At 40.8% G+C, this 20,331-nt stretch overlaps 1 non-coding gene across 1 annotated transcript; it reads right to left on the bottom strand.

Annotated features, from left to right (window-relative positions):
• Positions 1–898: 898 nt before the first annotated feature.
• On the bottom strand, positions 899–1,005 carry LOC112086913. The gene has a single exon (XR_002899767.1). It is a non-coding gene; the product is annotated as a small nucleolar RNA R71 (small nucleolar RNA).
• Between the last annotated feature and the right edge of the window lie 19,326 nt (positions 1,006–20,331).

Below are 20,331 nucleotides of genomic sequence, written 5' to 3' on the forward strand. Positions count from 1 at the left end.
GCCTTGAAAACTCTAGTTATCAATTGGCGCCGTTGCCAAAGTGTGATAGCATTAAGATTGTGTCATTTCTTGAGATCAAGCATTTTCTTTTGTGTTTTCTAATTTCTTTCAAGTTCTGGTTGTGAGTTTCAGGTTCACGATCACCAGGTCCAGATCAAGAAGCTGTGGTCCACCTTTCCCCTTAAACGACAACATTAATCTTTTGGTCCCAAGGAGGAGAAGGGATAGGCGTGGAAGACAGACTGATCAGGCTGACATGGAAAATCAAAGAGAGCATGTGGTTGACATTGAGCAACCGGCTCAGGAGCAACAGGCTCAGGGTAATGGAGTTGGTAATGCAGCTGGTAATGGAGCTGGTCAAAGGTTCCATCAGGGTAATGTTCAGCAGGAACAGGAGCATTAACAGCAAGCTTATGTCCACCAGAGACAAGCTCCAGTTCATCAGCAAAGGCATCAGGCCAATGTACAGCAAAGACAACAGGTGCACCACCAACATCCATTCCAAAACCAACCAAGGAGATATGAGCAGCCACAGGTCTATGATGGAGAGAATGACAGGGCCAATGCTCATCAGTATGGAGCTGGAATTCAAGCACCACCTGTGCAAAACAACAATTTTGAAGTGAAGACATCTTTACTGAATATGGTCCAAAACTCAAAGTTCCATGGATTGGCAATGGAAGATCCCTTGGAACATTTGGATCAATTTGATAAAGTGTGTGACTTGACAAAGATAAATGGAGTATCTGAGGACAGTTTCAAGCTCAGATTATTTGTCTTCAGTCTTGATGACAAAGCTCACCAATGGGAGAAGAATCTCCCAAAAGGCTCCATTCAGACCTGGGAGCAATGCAAGCATGCATTTCTGTCTAAGTTCTTCTCAACTTCAAGAAAAGCAAAGCTAAGAAACCAAATATTCAGCTTCACTTAACATAGCAATGAGAGTTTTGGTGAAGCATATGAGAGATTCAGGAGCTACACCAACCAGTGCCCACACCATGAGTTTAGTGAGGCTTCTCTTCTCAGCACACTTTATAGAGGAGCTCTTCCCAAGATTAGGAACCAGCTGGATACTGCCTCCAAAGTCAACTTTCTGGGAAAGGAGATTCATGCTGCTTTAGAGCTAGTTGAGAACTTAGCAATGAGCAATGATACATATGGAGAAGACTTTGATAGAGCCAATAGGAGTGAGAGTTCAAGCAGGGATCAAAGGTATGAAAAGGAATTTAAAACACTTGAAAGCAAGCTGGACAAGGTGTTATTGGCCACTCAAAAGCCAATGCACTTTGTAGGAGAGTATGAGGAACCTTCTCAATGCTTTGAGAACATCAGTGAAGAGGGTCTTACTCAGGAAGAGCTTAACTATATTGAGAATCAGAGGTTCCAAAGGTATCAGTATGCCAATGCCAATCAGAACCTTTCCTACAGGAATCCAATGTAACAAACCCACAAGACCAAGTCTACCCTACCTCTCAAGCTCCACAGAATTTTGTTCCCAAGAACAACTTTCAAGGGTCTTTTCAACCAAAGAAATAGTTTACTCAGAATCAGGGTTACAGTCAGCATCAGCAACCACTTCAGAGTTCTGGTTTCGGTTCACAGCAGCAGCCAAAGGCACCACCAGGGTTTGGTCCACCACAGTTCCAGCAGCAGGCGCCGGTTCAGCATCAGTTTCAGTCTGGACCTGTTCTCCAGCAGCCACAGATGGGGTCAGATATGGTTGGGATTCTACAACAGCTGCTTGAGGGTCAACAAGTGTTTGCAAGTCAGTATGCATCTATGCAGCAGGACATCAAGGAATTGAAGCAAAACTAGGCATCTAACTCAAGGAACCAAGGCCAACTACCTGGTAAATCTGAACCCAACCCCAAGGAATATGCTGGCAAAGAGCTACCTGGTATTGAGCACAACAATGTGATCATTGAGGATAATGATCAAACTGAGGGGGAGGCAGCCTTAAAAGATGATCAAGTTGCTGAAAGATCAAAAAAAGAAAAGGGTAAAGAGGTGGAAAAGGAACCTGAACCAGAAAAGCTATATGTTCCACCACCTCCATACCAACCCAAGCTCCCATTTCCAGGGAGATTCAAGAAGCAGCTTGTAGACAAGGCAAGAGCTGTATTTGAGAAGGCTCTCAATGAGACACCACTCACAATGCCTCTCATTGATGCATTTCTAATGATGCCAAAGATGGGTAAGTTTTTAAAAGATGCTATTCTGAACAAGACTAAAGAGCTTCAAGGTATGGTGGTATTGAGTCATGAATGCAATGCCATCATTCAGAGAAAGTCCATTCCAAGAAAGTTGACTGATCCAGAGAGCTTCACACTCCCTTACGCCATAGGTCCCCTGAAGTTTTCTGAGTGCCTTTGTGATCTGGGAGCTTCTGTCAGCTTGATGCCATTCTCCATAGCAAAGAAGCTTGGATATAGAGTGTTCAAACCTGCTAAGATCGCTCTTGTCCTTGCAGACAGATCAGTTAGGTTACCTGTTGGGATGTTGGAAGATCTGCCTGTCAAGATAGGTGGTTTTGAGGTTCCAACTGATTTTGTTGTGCTAGAGATGGATGAGGAACCAGTTGATCATCTTATTTTGGGCAGGCCATTCTTGGCCACAGCAGGAGCAATTATTGATGTGAGAGGTGGCATCATATAGCTTCAACTTGGGTCTGAGAGGCTTAAGTTTGATGTTAATGAGATGATGAAGAAGCCCACCATAGAAGGACAATGCTTCTATGTAGAGACAATGAATCAGCTGGCTGATGAGTTGCTTGAGGAACTGAATACTGATGATCCTCTTCAAGTTGCTTTGAGCAAAGAACAAGGAGACCATGGGTTCTTAGCAGAGGAGAGTGAAGGATACAAGTTGTATTTGGACAATGCAAGAGAACTTGGTCCTGAGGCAAAGGTTTTGGAACTGGAACAAGGTGGCCCTGAGGTCATGGATATCAGAAGCTCAAACACAAGCCAATGAGCAGTCCAAGCAGTCATGGCCGTGGGTTCTAAGGTGAAGGAGCATGCTAGGCTGTTTGAGCAAGACAGTTTCAGTACTGATTGGGATGAGTCTAAAGCACCTCAGCTGGAACTCAAACCTCTTCCCAAGGGGCTCAGCTATGTTTTCTTAGGTCTCAATGAGTCTTTTGCTGTCATTATCAATGATATGCTGTTAGAGGACCAAGAGCATAGGTTGTTAGAAGAGTTGAGGAAACATAGGGGAGCCATTGGCTACTCTCTGGATGACATAAACAGTTATTCACCCTCCATATGCACTCATAGGATTCACTTAGAAGAAGAGTCTATGTCATTCATAGAGCACCAAATGCGCCTCAATCCCAACTTAAAAGAGGTAGTGAAGAAAGAAATTCTCAAACTCCTAGAGGCTGGGATAATTTACCCAATCTCAGAATCTAGATGGGTTTCACCAGTCCATGTGGTGCCCAAAAAGAGGGGAATGACAGTAATAAGAAATGAGAAGGATGAGCTGATTGCTACTAGAACTATAACTGGACACAGAATGTGTATAGATTATAGGAAGCTCAATGCAGCCTCTAGGAAAGAATATTATCCTTTACCTTTTATTGATCAATGCTAGAGGGGCTTGCAAACCATCCCTTCTTTTGTTTTCTAGATGGTTACTCTGGATTCTTTCAAATTCCCATAGATCCAAGAGACCAAGAGAAGACCACATTTACTTGTCCTTAATTATGGTACATTTGCATACAGGTGCATATGCCTTTTGGCCTTTGTAACACCCCTGCCACATTCCAGCGTTGCATGATCCATATATTCTCTGACATCATTGAAGAGAAGATGGAGGTGTTCATGGACGATTTTTCTGTCTATGGCTCCTACTTCTCCGATTGTCTTTCTAACTTGTCACAGGTCCTGGAGAGATGTGAGCAGCATAACCTGGTGTTAAATTGGGAGAAATGCCACTTCATGGTGCAGTAAGGGATTGTACTTGGGCATAAAATCTCTGAGAAGGGCATAGAGGTTGACAGAGCAAAGGTGGAAGTGATGGTGAATCTGCAAGCTCCCACTTCAGTCAAAGGGATAAGGAGCTTCTTTGGGCATGCAGGGTTTTACAGAAAATTCATCAAAGATTTCTCAAGAATAGCCAAACTTTTTATAAGGCTGTTGTGTAAAGAGGTTGACTTTGTCTTTGATGCTGAATGTGAAGAAACCTTCAAGAAGATCAAGGATGCATTAGTCAGTGCACCCATTGTCCAGGCTCCAGACTGGTCCCTTCATTTTGAGGTTATGACTGATGCATCAGACTATGCAGTTGGAGCTGTGCTTGGCCAGAGGAAAGACAGGAAACTTCATGTCATATACTATGCCAGCAGAACCCTTGATTCTGCCCAGGACTAATGCTACCACAGAGAAGGAAAGGCTAGCAATAGTCTTTGCATTTGATAAATTCAGAAGCTACCTGGTGGGATCAAAAGTAATTGTATATAATAATCATGCAGCCCTCAGGTATCTAATGACCAAGAAAGATGCCAAACCTAGGCTTTTGAGATGGGTTCTCTTACTTCAAGAGTTTGATATGGAGGTACAAGACAAGAAGGATATAGAGAATGGAGCTGCAGATCATCTCTCTAGGTTAAGAGTGGACTCTGAAGTCCCTCTTAATGACAGTCTCCCTGAGGAATAATTGATGGTGCTTAGCTCTTACTTGAAGTTTGAGGAAGTGGATAGCATCCAAGAGAAGAGAATGTCCTGGTTTGCTGATATTGTGAACTTTCTTGCTTGTGGAGTGGAACCACCAGAACTTGATGCTTACCACAGAAAGAAGTTCTTTAGAGATGTCCAAAGATACCATTGGGATGAACCTTACCTGTATGTCATGAACAAAGATCAGCTGTATAGAAGGTGTCTTTCTGAGGAGGAGATGCAACCTGTGTTGCAAGAGTGCCATGGATCAGCTTTTGGGGGTCACATGGGAGCATTCAAAACTGTGGCCAATGTTCTTCAGAGTGGGTTTTGGTGGCCCACAATGTTCAAGGATTCTCAGAGGATTGTTTCAGCATGTGATGCCTGTCAGAGGCATGGGAACATTTCAAAGAGGAGTGAGATGCCTCAAAATCCAATACTAGAGGTTGAAGTCTTTGATTGATGGGGAGTGGACTTTATGGGGCCTTTCATCTCATCTTATGGGAATCAGTACATATTAGTGGCTGTGGACTATGTGTCCAAATGGGTTGAGGCTATTGCTTCCCCTACCAATGATTCCAAGGTAGTGGTCAGGTTGTTCAAGAACATAATCTTCCCAAGATTTGGAGTACCCAGAGATGTTATTTCTGATGGAGGGTCTCACTTTGTGAACAAAACCTTAGAAGGACTGCTGAAGAAGCATGGAGTGAAACATAAGATAGCTACTCCTTATCATCCTCAAACTAGTGGCCAGGTTGAAGTGCCTAATAGACAAATTAAGGCCATTCTTGAGAGGACTGTTAGTTCAAGCAGGAAAGATTGGAGCAAAAGGCTGGATGATGTACTGTGGGCTTATAGAACAGCCTTTAAGACTCCAATTGGGACATCTCCTTTCAATCTGCTATATGGCAAGAGCTGCCACCTTCCTGTTGAGGTGGAGTACAAAGCATTATGGGCTGTGAAATTGCTGAACTTTGATATTAAAACAGCTCAAGAGAAAAGGATCATTCAACTCCATGAACTTGAAGAGATCAGGTTGGGGGCTTTTGAGAGCTCCAAGATCTATAAAGAAAAGACCAAGGCTCAACATGATCAAAAGATTTTGAAATGGGAATTCAAGGAAGGTGACTTTGTGTTGCTGTTCAACTCCAGACTTAAGTTATTTCCTGGAAAAAAATTTAAGTCTAGATGGTCTGGTCCCTTTAAGATTTTTGAGGTTATGCCATATGGAGCTGTTGTGCTAGAAGGCAAAGATGGTCAAGAGTTTGTAGTAAATGGCCAAAGGATCAAGCACTACCTGGTCTCACAAAAGAAGGAGGAAGGTACAATAATATCTCTTCTTGATCCACCATCAGCATAAACCTGGTATCAAAGTCAAACTTAGAGACTTTAAACAAAGTGCTCTTGGGAGACACCCCAAGCTTATCCTTTGTAAATATGCTTTTGATATTTTCTTTTCTTTCTTTTTATGTTTTAGAAATTTTTGATGGGTTTTGTGAGTTGATCTCAGGTTCCAGGTGACTTGTGGAGGCCATGGCTCAGATCAAAGTGGATTGGGGCATGTGAGAAGGCTGAGAGAAGAGTTTAAGGCATGAAAACTTGAAGGACGGCTGTGTGCTACTTGGTTGTGCGGCTCGGCCAAGCTGAGAACCATCTCGCAGATGAATTCGCATTTCACACCTACCTGGGTCTGCAGGTCATTTACCTAGCAGCAGAAGATTTGAGCACGAAGAAATGCTAAGTGTTAGAGCTGCGAGTTGGTAATGCGAGATGGATGCAAGAAGAGCCCAAGCCACATGGATACTTGCGTTTTACACCGGCCTAGTGTTGCGAGACAGTCCAAAGGCCGACCAAGTCGCACCAGAAGAACACACGCCTAGATGTCTAAGTACCAGAACATGCAACCTGGGAGTGCAGCTTGAAGAATGAAGGAACCCAGCCGCAGGAACACTCGCACTTTACACCGGGTCGGGTCTGCGATTTGATGCAAGCAGAGTCCAGGCCGATCACCAAAAAAAAGGACCCAAAACGCCTAAGTATAAAGAGCTACGACATGGGCGTGCGGCTCGGCAGAAGAGAAAACCATACCGTATGCATACGCGCATTTTACACTAGCCTGGGCGTGCGAGAAAGACGAAGAGAAGACTAGGCCGCACACAGGTGAAAAGAATCCAAGTTCAAAGGCAAAACTTGCAGGATGAGCATGCGGCTTAAACCAAGGAAAGACCAGGCCGCAGACGAACTTGCAATTTACACCGACTTAGACATGCGGCCTAGCTTGATATTGTCCCAGGTCACACAGCAGGAATAGAGGCCGAGGTGTCTAAGTGTCAGAACGTACGACCTGGTCATGCGAGTTGGACACGAAGAATTCCAGGCCGCACGATAACTCGCTGAATACACCGACTGGGTCATGCGGGACAGCTGAAGGTTGGGCCAGGTCGCAGCATGAGAGAAGAGACAAGACCGTGCAGAAGAGTTTTGTGTGCGACTTGGTCATGCGGGACGGTCTGAGCACTTCCCAAGTCGCACACATATTCGCAATATACACCGAGTCGGTCATGCGGGATGAGAAAGATTGGGTCCAAAGCGAAAAAGGAAGAAAAAGGAGTCTGGTCAACAAAAAAGACAGGTTAAAGCCTTGACTGGTCAAAGTGGATCTATTGACCACCAGTCCAAAGACTGTGCCAAGTCCCACACTCTCTCTTCCTCACCAAAAACACGAGTTTGCTCTCTTACCCCATTTCTCTCCATTGTTTTCATCACAACTCTCTCATTTCTTCACCAAATTCGTTGATTCAAAGTGCTCTGAGCTCGTTTTTGAGTTGTTAACCTCATCCTGATAGCATTTCGAACTCGTTTGCATCATAATCCCAAGGTATTCACTCTGTTAAAATTCATCTTTTTCCATGTTTTTAAATGGTGATTTTTGAACTTCAAATGTGGAATCGATTTTAATAGGTTGTTTTAGACCTTGGGATTATTTTTTATAAATGCTAGGGTGCTAGATAATCATAGAAAACAAAGCACTTTCTTGGTGATTCATTGTTCTTGAATTTTGAAAATTGTTGCAAATTAATTCATGAAAAATCGATTTTTCTTGGAAAAGAAATGAACTTGTTTCCTGCTGAGTCCTTGCTTTGCATTCTTGTTTTTGCATTGCTGTGAATTTTATGGGCTGATGCTTGGCTTGAGAAACTAGTTCATGTTCTTAAAAACTTGACTTTTGCAACAATTCTTCAAAATTTTAGAAGACTGAGAGAACCAATTCTCTAGCCAAGAAAAAAGGTACTGCTTCCAAGGATAAGAGTTTGGTCTCAGGATCTTCACAGCCAAAAAGAAATGGTCAAGGCACCAAGAAAAGCACAAAGCAAGGGAAATGTCAACAAGCGCCAAAAAGGACAAGGAATGAAGAGAAATCATTGGTGGTTACTTCTGGTTCCAAGAAGAAAGGAAAACAACTGGCTGCGGTATCTGATGATGAACAGACTGAGAGTGGCTCAAGCAGCTCAGCTGGAGGTTCCCAAGGCACCATTGAAGAGGCATCAAAGAGCGCCAAGAAAACTGAACCAGAAACACCTGATTATCTAGCCAAGTTTCAACAGATGGGGATCCAGCAAGGGAGGTTCCCTGATAGGGATTTTTTGAAGAAGATTGGCATCTTTGAGGATGTCAAAACTTTTTTTGGGAACATGGGCATTGAATCACTCTTGGAGCTGAGAGAGATCGCATATGAAGAGGAGTCTCAAGAGTTCTTGGCTTATTTTGATGCATTTATGTACTACCCAAGGGATTCAAGGATTCTTCAAGGGGATGGTCTTGGATACATGGAGTTTACGGTTAAAGGAAAGGCCTACAGAGTGCCATTCAGGGAATTGAATGAGATATTTGGGTTTTCTGCGCCTAAAAACATACCTCTCTCCAACCAGATCGGTCTTAGAAAGGAAGATGTTCAAGCTTTATGGAGATCAATAGCTTCTGGGAAGTACACAGCTGGAGCAGCTAAGTCCTCTTGGATAAGAAATCCAGTGCTGAGATTTGTCCACAAGATCCTCTCTCACAGCTTCTTCTTCAAGCTTGATGTTGGGAGAGTTCATAAAGGTGATCTGAATCTCCTTGGTGTGGGGCTGAAACAGTTGATGCCAACTTATGAAGATGGGAAGCCCTATGAAGGATATGCTTACACACCTTGCCTTGCCTCTCAATTAGCAAGGTCTTTGATGTTCTACAAGGAGTGCATTTGGGGTTCAACAAAGAAGGATGCAAAGCTGGCCCATGAATGGGTTGTAACAAAGATCTTGAAGGCAAGAGGGTACAGGTTCAAGGAGAACAAGGCAAGGTTTGACCTGATTAATAAAGCTCATTTGTATAAGATCGGTTTCTTTCAAGGAAGAGTTGGAGCCAAGCTGGTTTACAACTTCAAGTCCTTCATTGATGAGCTAGTCCAAACTCTCCTGCCAAATCCCTCCATTACCACAGTCCAAGTAAAGAGGAACATTCACTTATACTTGTTGAAGGAAGAGCTGTATGATAACACCGTATTTTGACCATTTTTATGGATCGTTTTGAAATACCTTTTCTATGTTTTTAATTGCTTTCAAGTACTTTTATTACGTTTTTCTAATATTTGTAGTTCCAAGACTCTTTTCAGGTAACTTAGGGAAAAACTTAACAAAATGGATATAAAACCAGATTTCAGCTCAGAGTCAAACCGTCAGAAGTTCACCCCCGATTGAAGGCCTTCTCACCGTCTGATCCAGCTCAAATTTGGAGATCTTAAAGATGAAAGTATCAGCTTTCCAGCACACTTTACAGCTTGGCAATCCAACGGTTCAATCAAAAGATACACGTAGAGCAAGATGTCCCGTAAATCAGCCGGCAAACGTTTCCACCCGCGGCCAACAGAGCATTTCCCGCGGTCACAACCGCCGCGACCGCGGCCAGCCACCTATTCCCCGCGGTCGCACTCATCCCGACTGCGGTCAACTACCTCCGACCCGAAGGCCCATTTCTGAAGCCCAAAATGATTCCCTCATTTGGAGAAACCCTAAGTGACGCCCATAGATGTCTTAAGCACTATAAATACATGTCTTAGGAATCCTAATTCGTATCATGCCTTCATATGTTCTTATTGTTTTAGAATACTTTTTAAGTTTTAGGTTTTAGGGAGAGAGAGATTTGTCCTTGAACCCTTGTTCTTTCTTTTTCAATTTCGGTTTTTATTCTACTTTTTAATACTATGTTTTTGATTTCGTTCATTATGTCTGAGTAGTTTTATTGTTGGGATTAAGGGATTTTCGATGGGGATTTATATGTTCGATGAGGATTCCACGAGCTTTTGAGCTGAATCTTAGAACTTTTTCTTCCGAATTCATTTTTACTGCATGAGAGTAGCGTCATGAATTACAATCTGATCCAAATGTTTGGTGACACGAAAGTGTTCATCCGGTGTCAGATCTAGTTTGGGAGAGCAAAACAAACATAGGAGTGGAAACCTACATATGGGCGATTTGTGAATGTTGACGAGTCTTAAACATAATGCATCTCTTCTTTTCCAGGGCCAGAGTGGAAACCTACTGGTCAGGGTTGAGAGAGATAGTTGTCTATGATCACAACAGTGGCGTATTCATACGTCCGTGACTCCAGTTCGAAAAGTTTAAGCTAAGATCTTATCAATTTTACTCTCTAGCAATGTTTTGAATCGTTCGTACCCCTGAGAAAACTTCCCTGAAACCCAATGCATTCTTCCTTATAGATTCACACCGTTTTTATTTCAAGCTTTAGTTCAATATTCTCATTCCTTTTTAATCGATTTTCATTTAAGCAATTATATTACCTGTTTTCGTTAAGTTTAGTTATTAGGTCATTTAATTCTCGTATTTTCTCCTTAAGATTTGTTTTTACATTTTAAACACATTACCAAAATCCTCACAAAACTTTCCTGGTTCTAGACTTCCTCACTTTATATTTCTTTCAAAGGCTTTTGCAGAAAAGATCCTCCTTCCCTGTGGATTCGTTCCCTAAGTACTACAATCGATCAACTCTGCACTTGCGGCTATTGATTTCATTGAGGGTAAAACTTGACAACCCTCACGACAGCACACATCAAGTTTTTGGCGCCGTTGCCGGGGAAGACACGCATTTTCTTTTCCGCAAAACCCCAAGAAATGTTGATAAATCGACTCTAGAACCCCTTTTTCTGCATATTTCCATTTTTCGGTTATTTTGTTTCCATTTCATAAGATATGGATCCTATAAATTGAAATACACACTATGCAGGAAGCTTTCTATAACACTCCTCAAGCCACCAGACGCAGAGAGAAGCAATACTTACGCGATCTCTACGAAGAAATTCGAACCGAAGACTACAGAACGTTCCAGAACAAGCCCTACATACCTCTAATGACTAACCCTAGACATCCTGCTCGTCGTCTGCCTCACCAAGATGAAAACGACCAACTCATTCACCGACTGAGTCGACTAGAGATGGTGGTAATGCACTTAATCAACGCTCAGGCAACATCTAGAGCCGCCCTTCGCGAGAAAATTGACAACATGTCAACTCACTTTAACAAAAAGCTTGAAGATCTTTCTGCTCAAGTTAAAACCATCGAAACTCAAGCAAACAAGGATGCTGAAACTATAAAAGAGAGGATGGAAGCAATTGAAGGACGAGTTGGAGAGAACGAAGTTAGCATTCGCAAAGCTAGTGGAAACATCCGCACCTTAGAGGTCAAGCTCGATGAAGCAGAAGAAACTATTAACGACCATAACAACCAAACCTACTCCTACGTGGAAGAGATTTGGGATGGAGTACACAAGGTTCAAGACAAAGCAGAGGAAATCGACTCAACCGTGGACAAAGTAGTCTATGCTCTTGATGAAGTCGAAGAGAAGGTCGAAAAGCTTATGAAAGGACGTGAAGCGAATTGTTTGACGCTTCCAATCAAAGATCTTGACCTAAAAGACAAGGAAACAGAGTTAGAAGATCCAGAAGTCAGTTTAGATGGCAAAGGAGAAGATGAAACAGAGGAAACAACTCGGAGTCTCCCTCCCGCGGTTGGAACTCTCGCGACCGCGGCCAACAACCCTCCAGCCGCGGTTGTGAGCCTCCTGAACGCGGCAAAACACCCCCCACCCACGGTCGTGCAGCCTCCACCCGTGGCAAATGGTCGGTCAGATACGTTTCAGCCTCTTTCTATTCTTACAGGTCAATGTTCATTGGATACATCTGCTGGGATGGTCAAAACCCCTCTTCATGAGCAAACAGTGTATGCTATCAGCTCCAAAACATCTCAAGAAGAAAATGAGGTACTTCCTTGCAACATAGTTATAGCATATGAGGATGAATATGAAGGGCACTACCTCGAAGATGAAGACTATCGTCTGGTCATAGAAAGAGGCAATCCATACAAAATGGTAGAATTAGGAGCACCAATCTCCAGAGAAAGGCTCATTGAATTCAACAAGTTTGTGAAATCAATCCCTCTTTACACAGGTTTCGATGATATATGGCATCTTGGTTGTTTGCAAGTTTTCTTTAGGTACAGCAAGGAGACAAAGGAGGATATCCGAACCTATTTTGGGAGGGCCAGACGTCTGACTTTTCCCAGAACATCACCTGATGCTGCGATCTATTCAATCCACCTTCAAAGACCGGAAGACTGCAGCCACTACACCAACAAAATCAGCAAAGAAAAGCTCGACGAATTCAATGATGTGGTTCGAAATTCGCCTGAAGGAATCACCTTTGCCAGAGCTTGCAAGGACTTCATGATAGGCCATTACTTCTGTGAGAGCAAGGAATCAATCCCTGAGATAGAGGACTTGTTCAATAATGCAAGAAGAGGTAAACCTGTTCGAACACTTCACAAAATCGAAGGTGTAGGTCAGTTTCTTATCTCTTGTTCTATTAGAGGAGAAATGTTTAAAAAACGTGCTATGTGATTCTTGAGCTTGTCTTAACATGATGTCCAAGGCAATTGCTTTGAGACTTGGTATTAAACACCTGCGCATGACTAGAGTAAAGATTAGTCTAGCTGATGATTCCAATGCAACACCTCAAGGAATAGCTCATGAAATTCCTTTGAGAATAGGAGATTGCATAGTGCCTGTCGACTTCTACATTGTCGAGACGAGAGATGCAACATATCCAGTGATTCTTGGATGGTCTTTTCTAGCAACTTCCAGAGCTATAATGGACTGGCCAAACTGGAGGATTTCATTTGCTAATATCGACAAAGATTTCTTCACAGAAGCTGTCTCATACAACAGCAAAGCAAGAAAACGTTCTGCAACAGAAGAGTTTGAAGAAGAACTTTGGAGTGACGAAGAACCTGCTAGGCAAAGCAAGGAGATGTCGAAAAAGACTTGTCTCAGGACAAGGTCTTCTTCATTGGACTAAGCCACGTCCAACACCAAAAGTCGAGCTAAACGACTTAAAACAAAAGTGCTTAATGGGAGGCAACCCATTTAGGTATTGTTTTCTTTAGGATTTTTCTTTTTTTTTTCTATTGATCTTTTTCTTTTTCTTAGTTTCAGATGTTTTTTATAAAATAAAAAAGCCAAAAAAATCAAAAAAACCGAAAAAACCAAAAAGAATGATGGTCCCTGACTGCTCGGCCCAGCAGGAACCAAGAAGAAGCATGAAGAGGCCGCGAAATAAGCCCCCGCGGTCGCAGACGTTCTGACCGCGGGAAACGCCTCTTCGGCCGCGCCCAAGCACCTGTTTACCGCGGTCGTGTGGCTCTTGACCACGGCAAATGGTCGTTGAGATCAAACCCGACCCCAAACCACCCACTTCACCTCATTTCACCTCACCAATCCCCACTCCACCTCATTCATCACCCTCTACCACCTTCATCACCACCAATCACCTTCCCAGACCTCTTCGAATGAATCCGGTTCATCTCCACCTGCATCCCGGATCCAGGTAAGTTCTCTTGGCCTTACCAATTCGATTATCTATGCATTTTTTCTCATCCCATCTCGACTTTTCACACTGAGGACACTGTGATTTAAGTTTGGGGGAGGATTTCATCCCTTTCTAACCACTTTTCTTTCATGAGTCTTGCATTATCTACACTTTTTGCATTTTCCTTAAAGTTTTTCAAAACAAAATACGTTTTAAAGGGAATGGTGAACATGAATCAATGATAGTTGACTGTGTGCTTTAGACTGTTCCTAGTGACATGCTCATTCATGATTTAGGACTAGACTAGGCGGTAGCTAAGCACATTTGAAACGAAGAACCCCAGAGGAATTTGAATGATTTCAATTTAGATGAAGGGATACACTAGCTTTGTTTTATTTGGACTTAATTTGAACCTAACTTTCTCATTGAAGCATTAGACCAGGGAAACGAATCATACATTCAGGACTCCTTTATCCTTTTACCACTCTATGTTGATCCTGAATGGCTAGTTCATCTTTAGCTAGTTCCCCACCTTAACCAATCCTCTTTCAAACCACATGCACTCTTGTTTTTTATTGTCTTATATGCAGATAAGTGCAAAAACGTTGGAGAGAAAGAGGAACGACGCAGTTTTCAGTCACCAAGGACAGAGACCTGCGATTTGTCGGAAAATTTCCCGGAAGGATTCACCACAAGAGGAAGCTCAGTTTGCCTTAGAAAAATCTCAAATTTTGGTACAATCTCGTCCTCTAGTTTCTCTCTCTTTAAAAGGCATTTCCTTTAAAAAAAAAAAAAATCCGAAAATAAGAAAAGAAGGAAATAAAAGCCTTAGAGAGTCTAGAGAGATCGAATTTTAAGTCCCAAGGCAATTGGAGTTCGAATTTATGGAGTTTTGGAGATCATTTTCTGATTCCTGGAAAGAATCTAAGTCTGGGGGAATAGCTGTTCACAACAAAGGAGGAAGGATTATGCAACAAAATTTGGCAAGAAGAAGTGACTGAAAATTGCGGTCATCAACAGGTCCTTATCTCTCTTGCGGTTTTGCATATTATCTTGCATCCTCCAGATTCATCAGGTACCCCGAAACACTTTAACTCAACCACTTAAACAGCCCTTTAATGCCAAACGCCGTCTACCCTGGATGATGTCTTTAATGAGAACTCACTATTAAACTTAATGAATGCAGAGAACTAGTTGATTGGAATCAAGATTTAGATTGTTTAAGTTTTGCATGACGGAAAAGGTGGACTAGTATCTCTTGTGCATTGGTGAGAATTTTCTAGACTAAGTTGTGGATTGATGCACTATCTTTGGTCCTAGTTTAGGAGTTCATGTCTCTGAGATTTGTGCATTTCCTATTTTTGTTTTCACTTAACCAGTTTAGGCTTTTGCTATGTTTGAAGACAAACAAAGGTTTAAGTCTGGGGGAGTTGATAACACCGTATTTTGACCACTTTTATGGATCGTCTTGAAATACCTTTTCTAAGTTTTTAATTGCTTTCAAGTACTTTTATTATTTTTTTCTAGTATTTGTAGTTCCAATACTCTTTTCAGGTAACTTAAGGAAAAGCTTAAAAAAATGGATAGAAAACCAGATTTCAGCTCAGAGTCAAACCGTCAGAAGTTCACCCCTGATTGAAGGCCTTCTCACCGTCTGATCTAGCTCAAATTTGGATATCTTAAAGATGGAGGTATCAGATTTCCAGCACACTTTACAGCTTGGCAATCCAATGGTTCAATCAAAAGATACGCGAAGAGCAAGATGTCCCGTAAACCAGCCGGCAAGCGTTTCCACCCGCGGCCAACAGAGCATTTCCCGCGGTCACAACCGCCGCGACCGCGGCCAGCCACCCATTCCCCGTGGTCGCACTCATCCCGACCGCGGCCAACTACCTCCGAGCCCGAATGCCCATTTCTGAAGCCCAAAATGATTCCCTCATTTGGAGAAACCCTAAGTGACGCCTAGAAATGTCTTGAGCACTATAAATACATGTCTTAGGAACCCTAATTCGTATCATGCCTTCATAGGTTCTTATTGTTTTAGAATACTTTTTAAGTTTTAGGTTTTAGGGACAGAGAGATTTGTCTCTTGAATCCTTGTTCTTTCTTTTTCAATTTCGGTTTCTATTCTACTTTTTAATACTATGTTTTTGATTTCATTCATTATGTCTGAGTAGTTTTATTATTGGGATTAAGGGATTTTCGATGGGGATTTATATGTTCGATGAGGATTCCATGAGATTTTGAGCCGAATCTTATAACTTTTTCTTCTGAATTTGTTTTTACTGCATGAGAGTAGCGTCATGAACTACAATCTGATCCAGATGCTTGGTGACACGAAAGTGTTCATCCGGTGTCAGATCTAGTTTGGGAGAGCAAAACAAACATAGGAGTGGAACCCTACCTATGGGCGATTTGTGAATGTTGACGAGTCTTAAACATAATGCATCTCTTCTTTTCCAGGGCCAGAGTGGAAACCTACTGGTCAGGATTGAGAGAGATAGTTGTCTATGATCATGACAGTGGCGTATTCATACGTCCGTGACTCCAGTTCGAAAAGTTTAAGCTAAGATCTTATCAATTTTACTCTCTAGCAATGTTTTGAATCGTTCGTACCCCTGAGAAAACTTCCCTGAACCCCAACGCTTTCTTCCTTATAGATTCACACCGTTTTTATTTCAAGCTTTAGTTCAATATTCTCATTCATTTTTAATCGATTTTCATTTAAGCAATTATATTAGTCGTTTTTCTCGTTTTTACCTGTTTTCGTTAAGTTTAGTTATTAGGTCATTTAATTCCCGTATTTTCTCCTTAAGATTCGTTTTTACATTTTAAACACATTACCAAAACCCTCACAAAACTTTCCTGGTTCTAGACTTCCTTACTTTATATTTCTTTCAAAAGTTTTTGCAGAAAAGATCCTCCTTCCCTGTGGATTCGATCCCTAAGTACTACAATCGATCAGTTGTGCACTTGCGGCTATTGATTTCATTTAGGGTAAAACTTGACAACCCTCACGACAGCACACATCACTGTACAATGTCCAAACTGATCCACCAATTCTCAAGTACAAGAAGGCCTGCAGAGAAGAAGTGTCCAAAGAAAAGAAAGCAACCGCTGAAGCTGCTGGTGCTGGAGATGATGGTCTGCCTCCACCTTAAAAACGTTATGGTTGGAACAGATATCACTTTGATGATTACAACTGGGAGGAGCCAGGCACTTCAGGGTTTAGAGCTCAGTAAAAGATCGGTGTTCTCCAACAATGGTGCAAGTACCATGAAAAAACGATACACAAGATGGCAAAGTGTATCAAGGAGATGAAGAAAAGGATCAAGAAGCTTGAAAACCCTTGCAAAGGTGGATCTCCAACACCGGTTTTACCAAGGAACAGAGAAGAGGTTGGAGAGAGTTCCACCAACTGCACAACCCTAGTCCCATATGGCACAGCATGGGTGGATCTTGAAGACGGTTCTGATGAGGCAAGCCATCACTCATGGGAGACACCATCCGGTCACACGTCCAACCCCTCTTACTCTTTGGGGTCTGACTTCCACAGCTCTTAGGTAACACTCCACACCTTGTATATATGCATGTAGTCTTTCCTTTTCTCTTTGCATTTTACTTGTTTGTTTTGCTTTTACTCCTTTCTCATGCTTTTATAACACATGGGACTGTGTTATTTAAGTGTGGGGGAGAAGTTTCATCTTTTACTAATCATATTTTCTCTGTTCTTATTTTATACTTTGAGTCTTAAGTCTCATTCTTGCATGCATTCATGTAGGTGCATCTAAGTGCATGTAAAAACCAAAAAAATCGAAAAATCAAAAAACAAATTCACAAAAAAAAATGTTCATGTAGTTGCATTCTCATTTTTAGGATTGAGTCTAGTTGCATATTCATGTAGGCTGCATCAATGCAAGGGAGTGATGATAGGTTTTTCCTTGAGAGAATGTCACTTTAAGAATTCGGTTCACTGCCCTACTTTCTAGTTCTTTGATGCATGTAAACAAGAAAGAAATCAAGACTGATCCATGCTTTGAACTTGTTGAGTGAATCAAGCTTTGATTAGTTCCAGCCTTATCTAAGTGAGAACCATAATTTGACAATCTAATTATCATTGCTTGTGCATGTCATTGTGAACTCATGGATATCCTTAAAATATTTGAGCTCTCTTATCCCTTTTACCACTATTTGCTAGCTCAAATAGCTGTTCTCTCATCTTGAGACAGTTCCCTGCCTTGAACCAAACCTTCCTTGAAGCCTGAAACACTATAGTGAGAGATGTGAGGCCTTTTTCTGAATAACTTGACAGAAAGTGTTGGGTTTAGGGCGACAAGAGTAGAGTCTCATGTAGATCTAGCTCTGCATCATGAGTTTAGAGTAGGCTAGGAAGAGATCTTGAGAAACACTGAGTGGAAAAGAGAAAGTTTGAGATGACAACCAGGGGAAGGAAAAGAAAAGAAAGCGGTTTGGGGTCTGCTGTGTAAAGAAAGAAAAGCTCTTGTTTATATGCTTTTGAAGAGAAACATCTGATTTTAGGCATTTTAATCAAGAGATTCAGAGATTCTTGAGTGTTTAAGGCTGTCTTCTTCTTAATCTAACATCTCCATCTTCATTTACACACTTCTAATCATGATTAACAACACATCTTGGAAATGATCTAGTGTGTTGATCATGATTAGTGAGTAATCCCTATATTAAGGTCTTAGATATGTAGATTAGGGTGCTTAGGTGTTAGATTAGTGAGTTTATGGATTTGATCATTCATATTCCATTCTTTACAACATTTTCTCTATGCTAGATCCATACACATCATATGTGGTCTAGATTCTGGGTATTTCATGCACCAAAAGTGTTTGATGAAATGCCTGAACCAAGGTTGTTAGAGGTTTAAGTATTATTCATCATGGGAATGATTGTTTATATGCTTAAATGACAGATTAAACTGGTTCTTAATGCTTGTTGATTCATGTTTCACTAATGATGATTAGGTTAGAAACTGTTTTAACATTGAAGTTAATGCCTTCATGAGAGGATTAGCTTAGTTAATGATGTTTAAGTTGAATGGTTTTCTTGATCACATGATTCATTAGCTCACTAGTTTAGCACCAAAGGCACCCTAATCCACTATCATGTCTAAGAGCTTTCTCATCATCATACATACATTCTCATCTCATTTAGCTTATTTACTTGCTTTTTTAAGTTGATCATTAGTTTTCATTCTTGTTTTAAGCTTGTTTAGTGGAAATTACATCAAAACCTCACTCATTTGGCTTGAATTAAGAACTGATCCTGCATCTTAGTGTCTACACATGATGGATTGATACCTTTTGTACTGCAAAGTGACAAAAGGGATTGATAATCCCTCATTTAAAGCCTTGAAAACTCTAGTTATCAATTTGATGTAAATTACTAATTGTTGATATAAAAAAGGAATTGAATTCTGAAAGTGCGATCAGATGTAATTTTTGTTAGAGCATTTTAGTCAGTAGGTTTTAGTAGAAGTATCTCACCATTAAAAAAAATTAATAATAAAAAGAGGAAAAATAAAGTAAAAACCATTTCTTGAATGAGAATTTTTTAGATACTCATGAGATACTCAATATACATTTTTTTTACTGGTTTATCTTTTTAACAACAAATAAAATTAAAATTGTAATTAAGTTATCATAAAATAATAATATAATATTTTTGAAAATTCCTTTTTAGGATCTAACCGATTGAGATACTCTTAGGATCGCAGGTTTATCGGCTGACCAGATGAGTCGGTCTGGGTTTTGGGGGTTTTAAAAGATTTATTTACTGATAAGCATTTAATAATGCAAGTTGAGAAAGAGTTAAATGATCCACCTGATTTCACCTGCAGACCAGAACATAATTCAAGTTCCGAAGTATATATTCTTGTTACACTCAATTGAACTCGAATTAGATCTCGATCTGAATATATGCTTAAATTTTGTAATTGACTAACATGTACTATTTTCACAATTAGAGATATTGTTTTGCCATTTTCCTCAAATTGTGTAGTGAGTAAGAGAAAGTATGCGTCCAACAAAGAGCTGGTTACCAATTTTATATGTGAGAGATTTGCTTAAAGATAAGATCAGGTAAGCGTAACTTCATCGTCGCTGGATCTCCTGGTATGCTAAGGCGTATGCCTAGTTTGTTTATTGTATGTAGTTTTATGTATTTCTGTTTTCTTAGTTATCTTTGTAATGGCTGTCACAAATTATGAAATAGTATAAAACCTAACATTTATAACTAACAAAAAAAATGTAAGTGTAAGTGTAACTGCGTAAGAAAGTCTTTGCCGGGAACATAAAAAGTAGTTGAAACGTTTTGACATCACTAAAGATAGGTTCGAAGACTTTTGTACCCATGGGCCGTAGACCATGGACCATGGTGCGTGACAATTAACACCTCTATAAAGTTAGCAGTTGCAGTTTTCTTTGTATTCTTATATTATTATAACATCAAATCTACTTGGATAAGGGGTATATTTATCAAATATGTGTCATGTATATCAATTGGAATATGTAAGGAGAAAAATATTTGTGTATACTGTATATTGACAATTATTGATTTTGGGGAGATACTGGAGATGTTGGGAGAAAAGTCTCAACTATTAAGTCAAGGGTTACAAAATGACCACACACTAATCGATAATTATAGTTCTACTTTAATTATATGATATATCGTATATTATATCAGTAAAAATATATGAATAATATTAATATGGTTATTTTAATAGAATGTAATAAT

This window comes from Eutrema salsugineum, unplaced genomic scaffold (assembly GCF_000478725.1).
Source record: "Eutrema salsugineum unplaced genomic scaffold, Eutsalg1_0 scaffold_2, whole genome shotgun sequence".
In the NCBI taxonomy this organism is placed as follows: domain Eukaryota; kingdom Viridiplantae; phylum Streptophyta; class Magnoliopsida; order Brassicales; family Brassicaceae; genus Eutrema; species Eutrema salsugineum.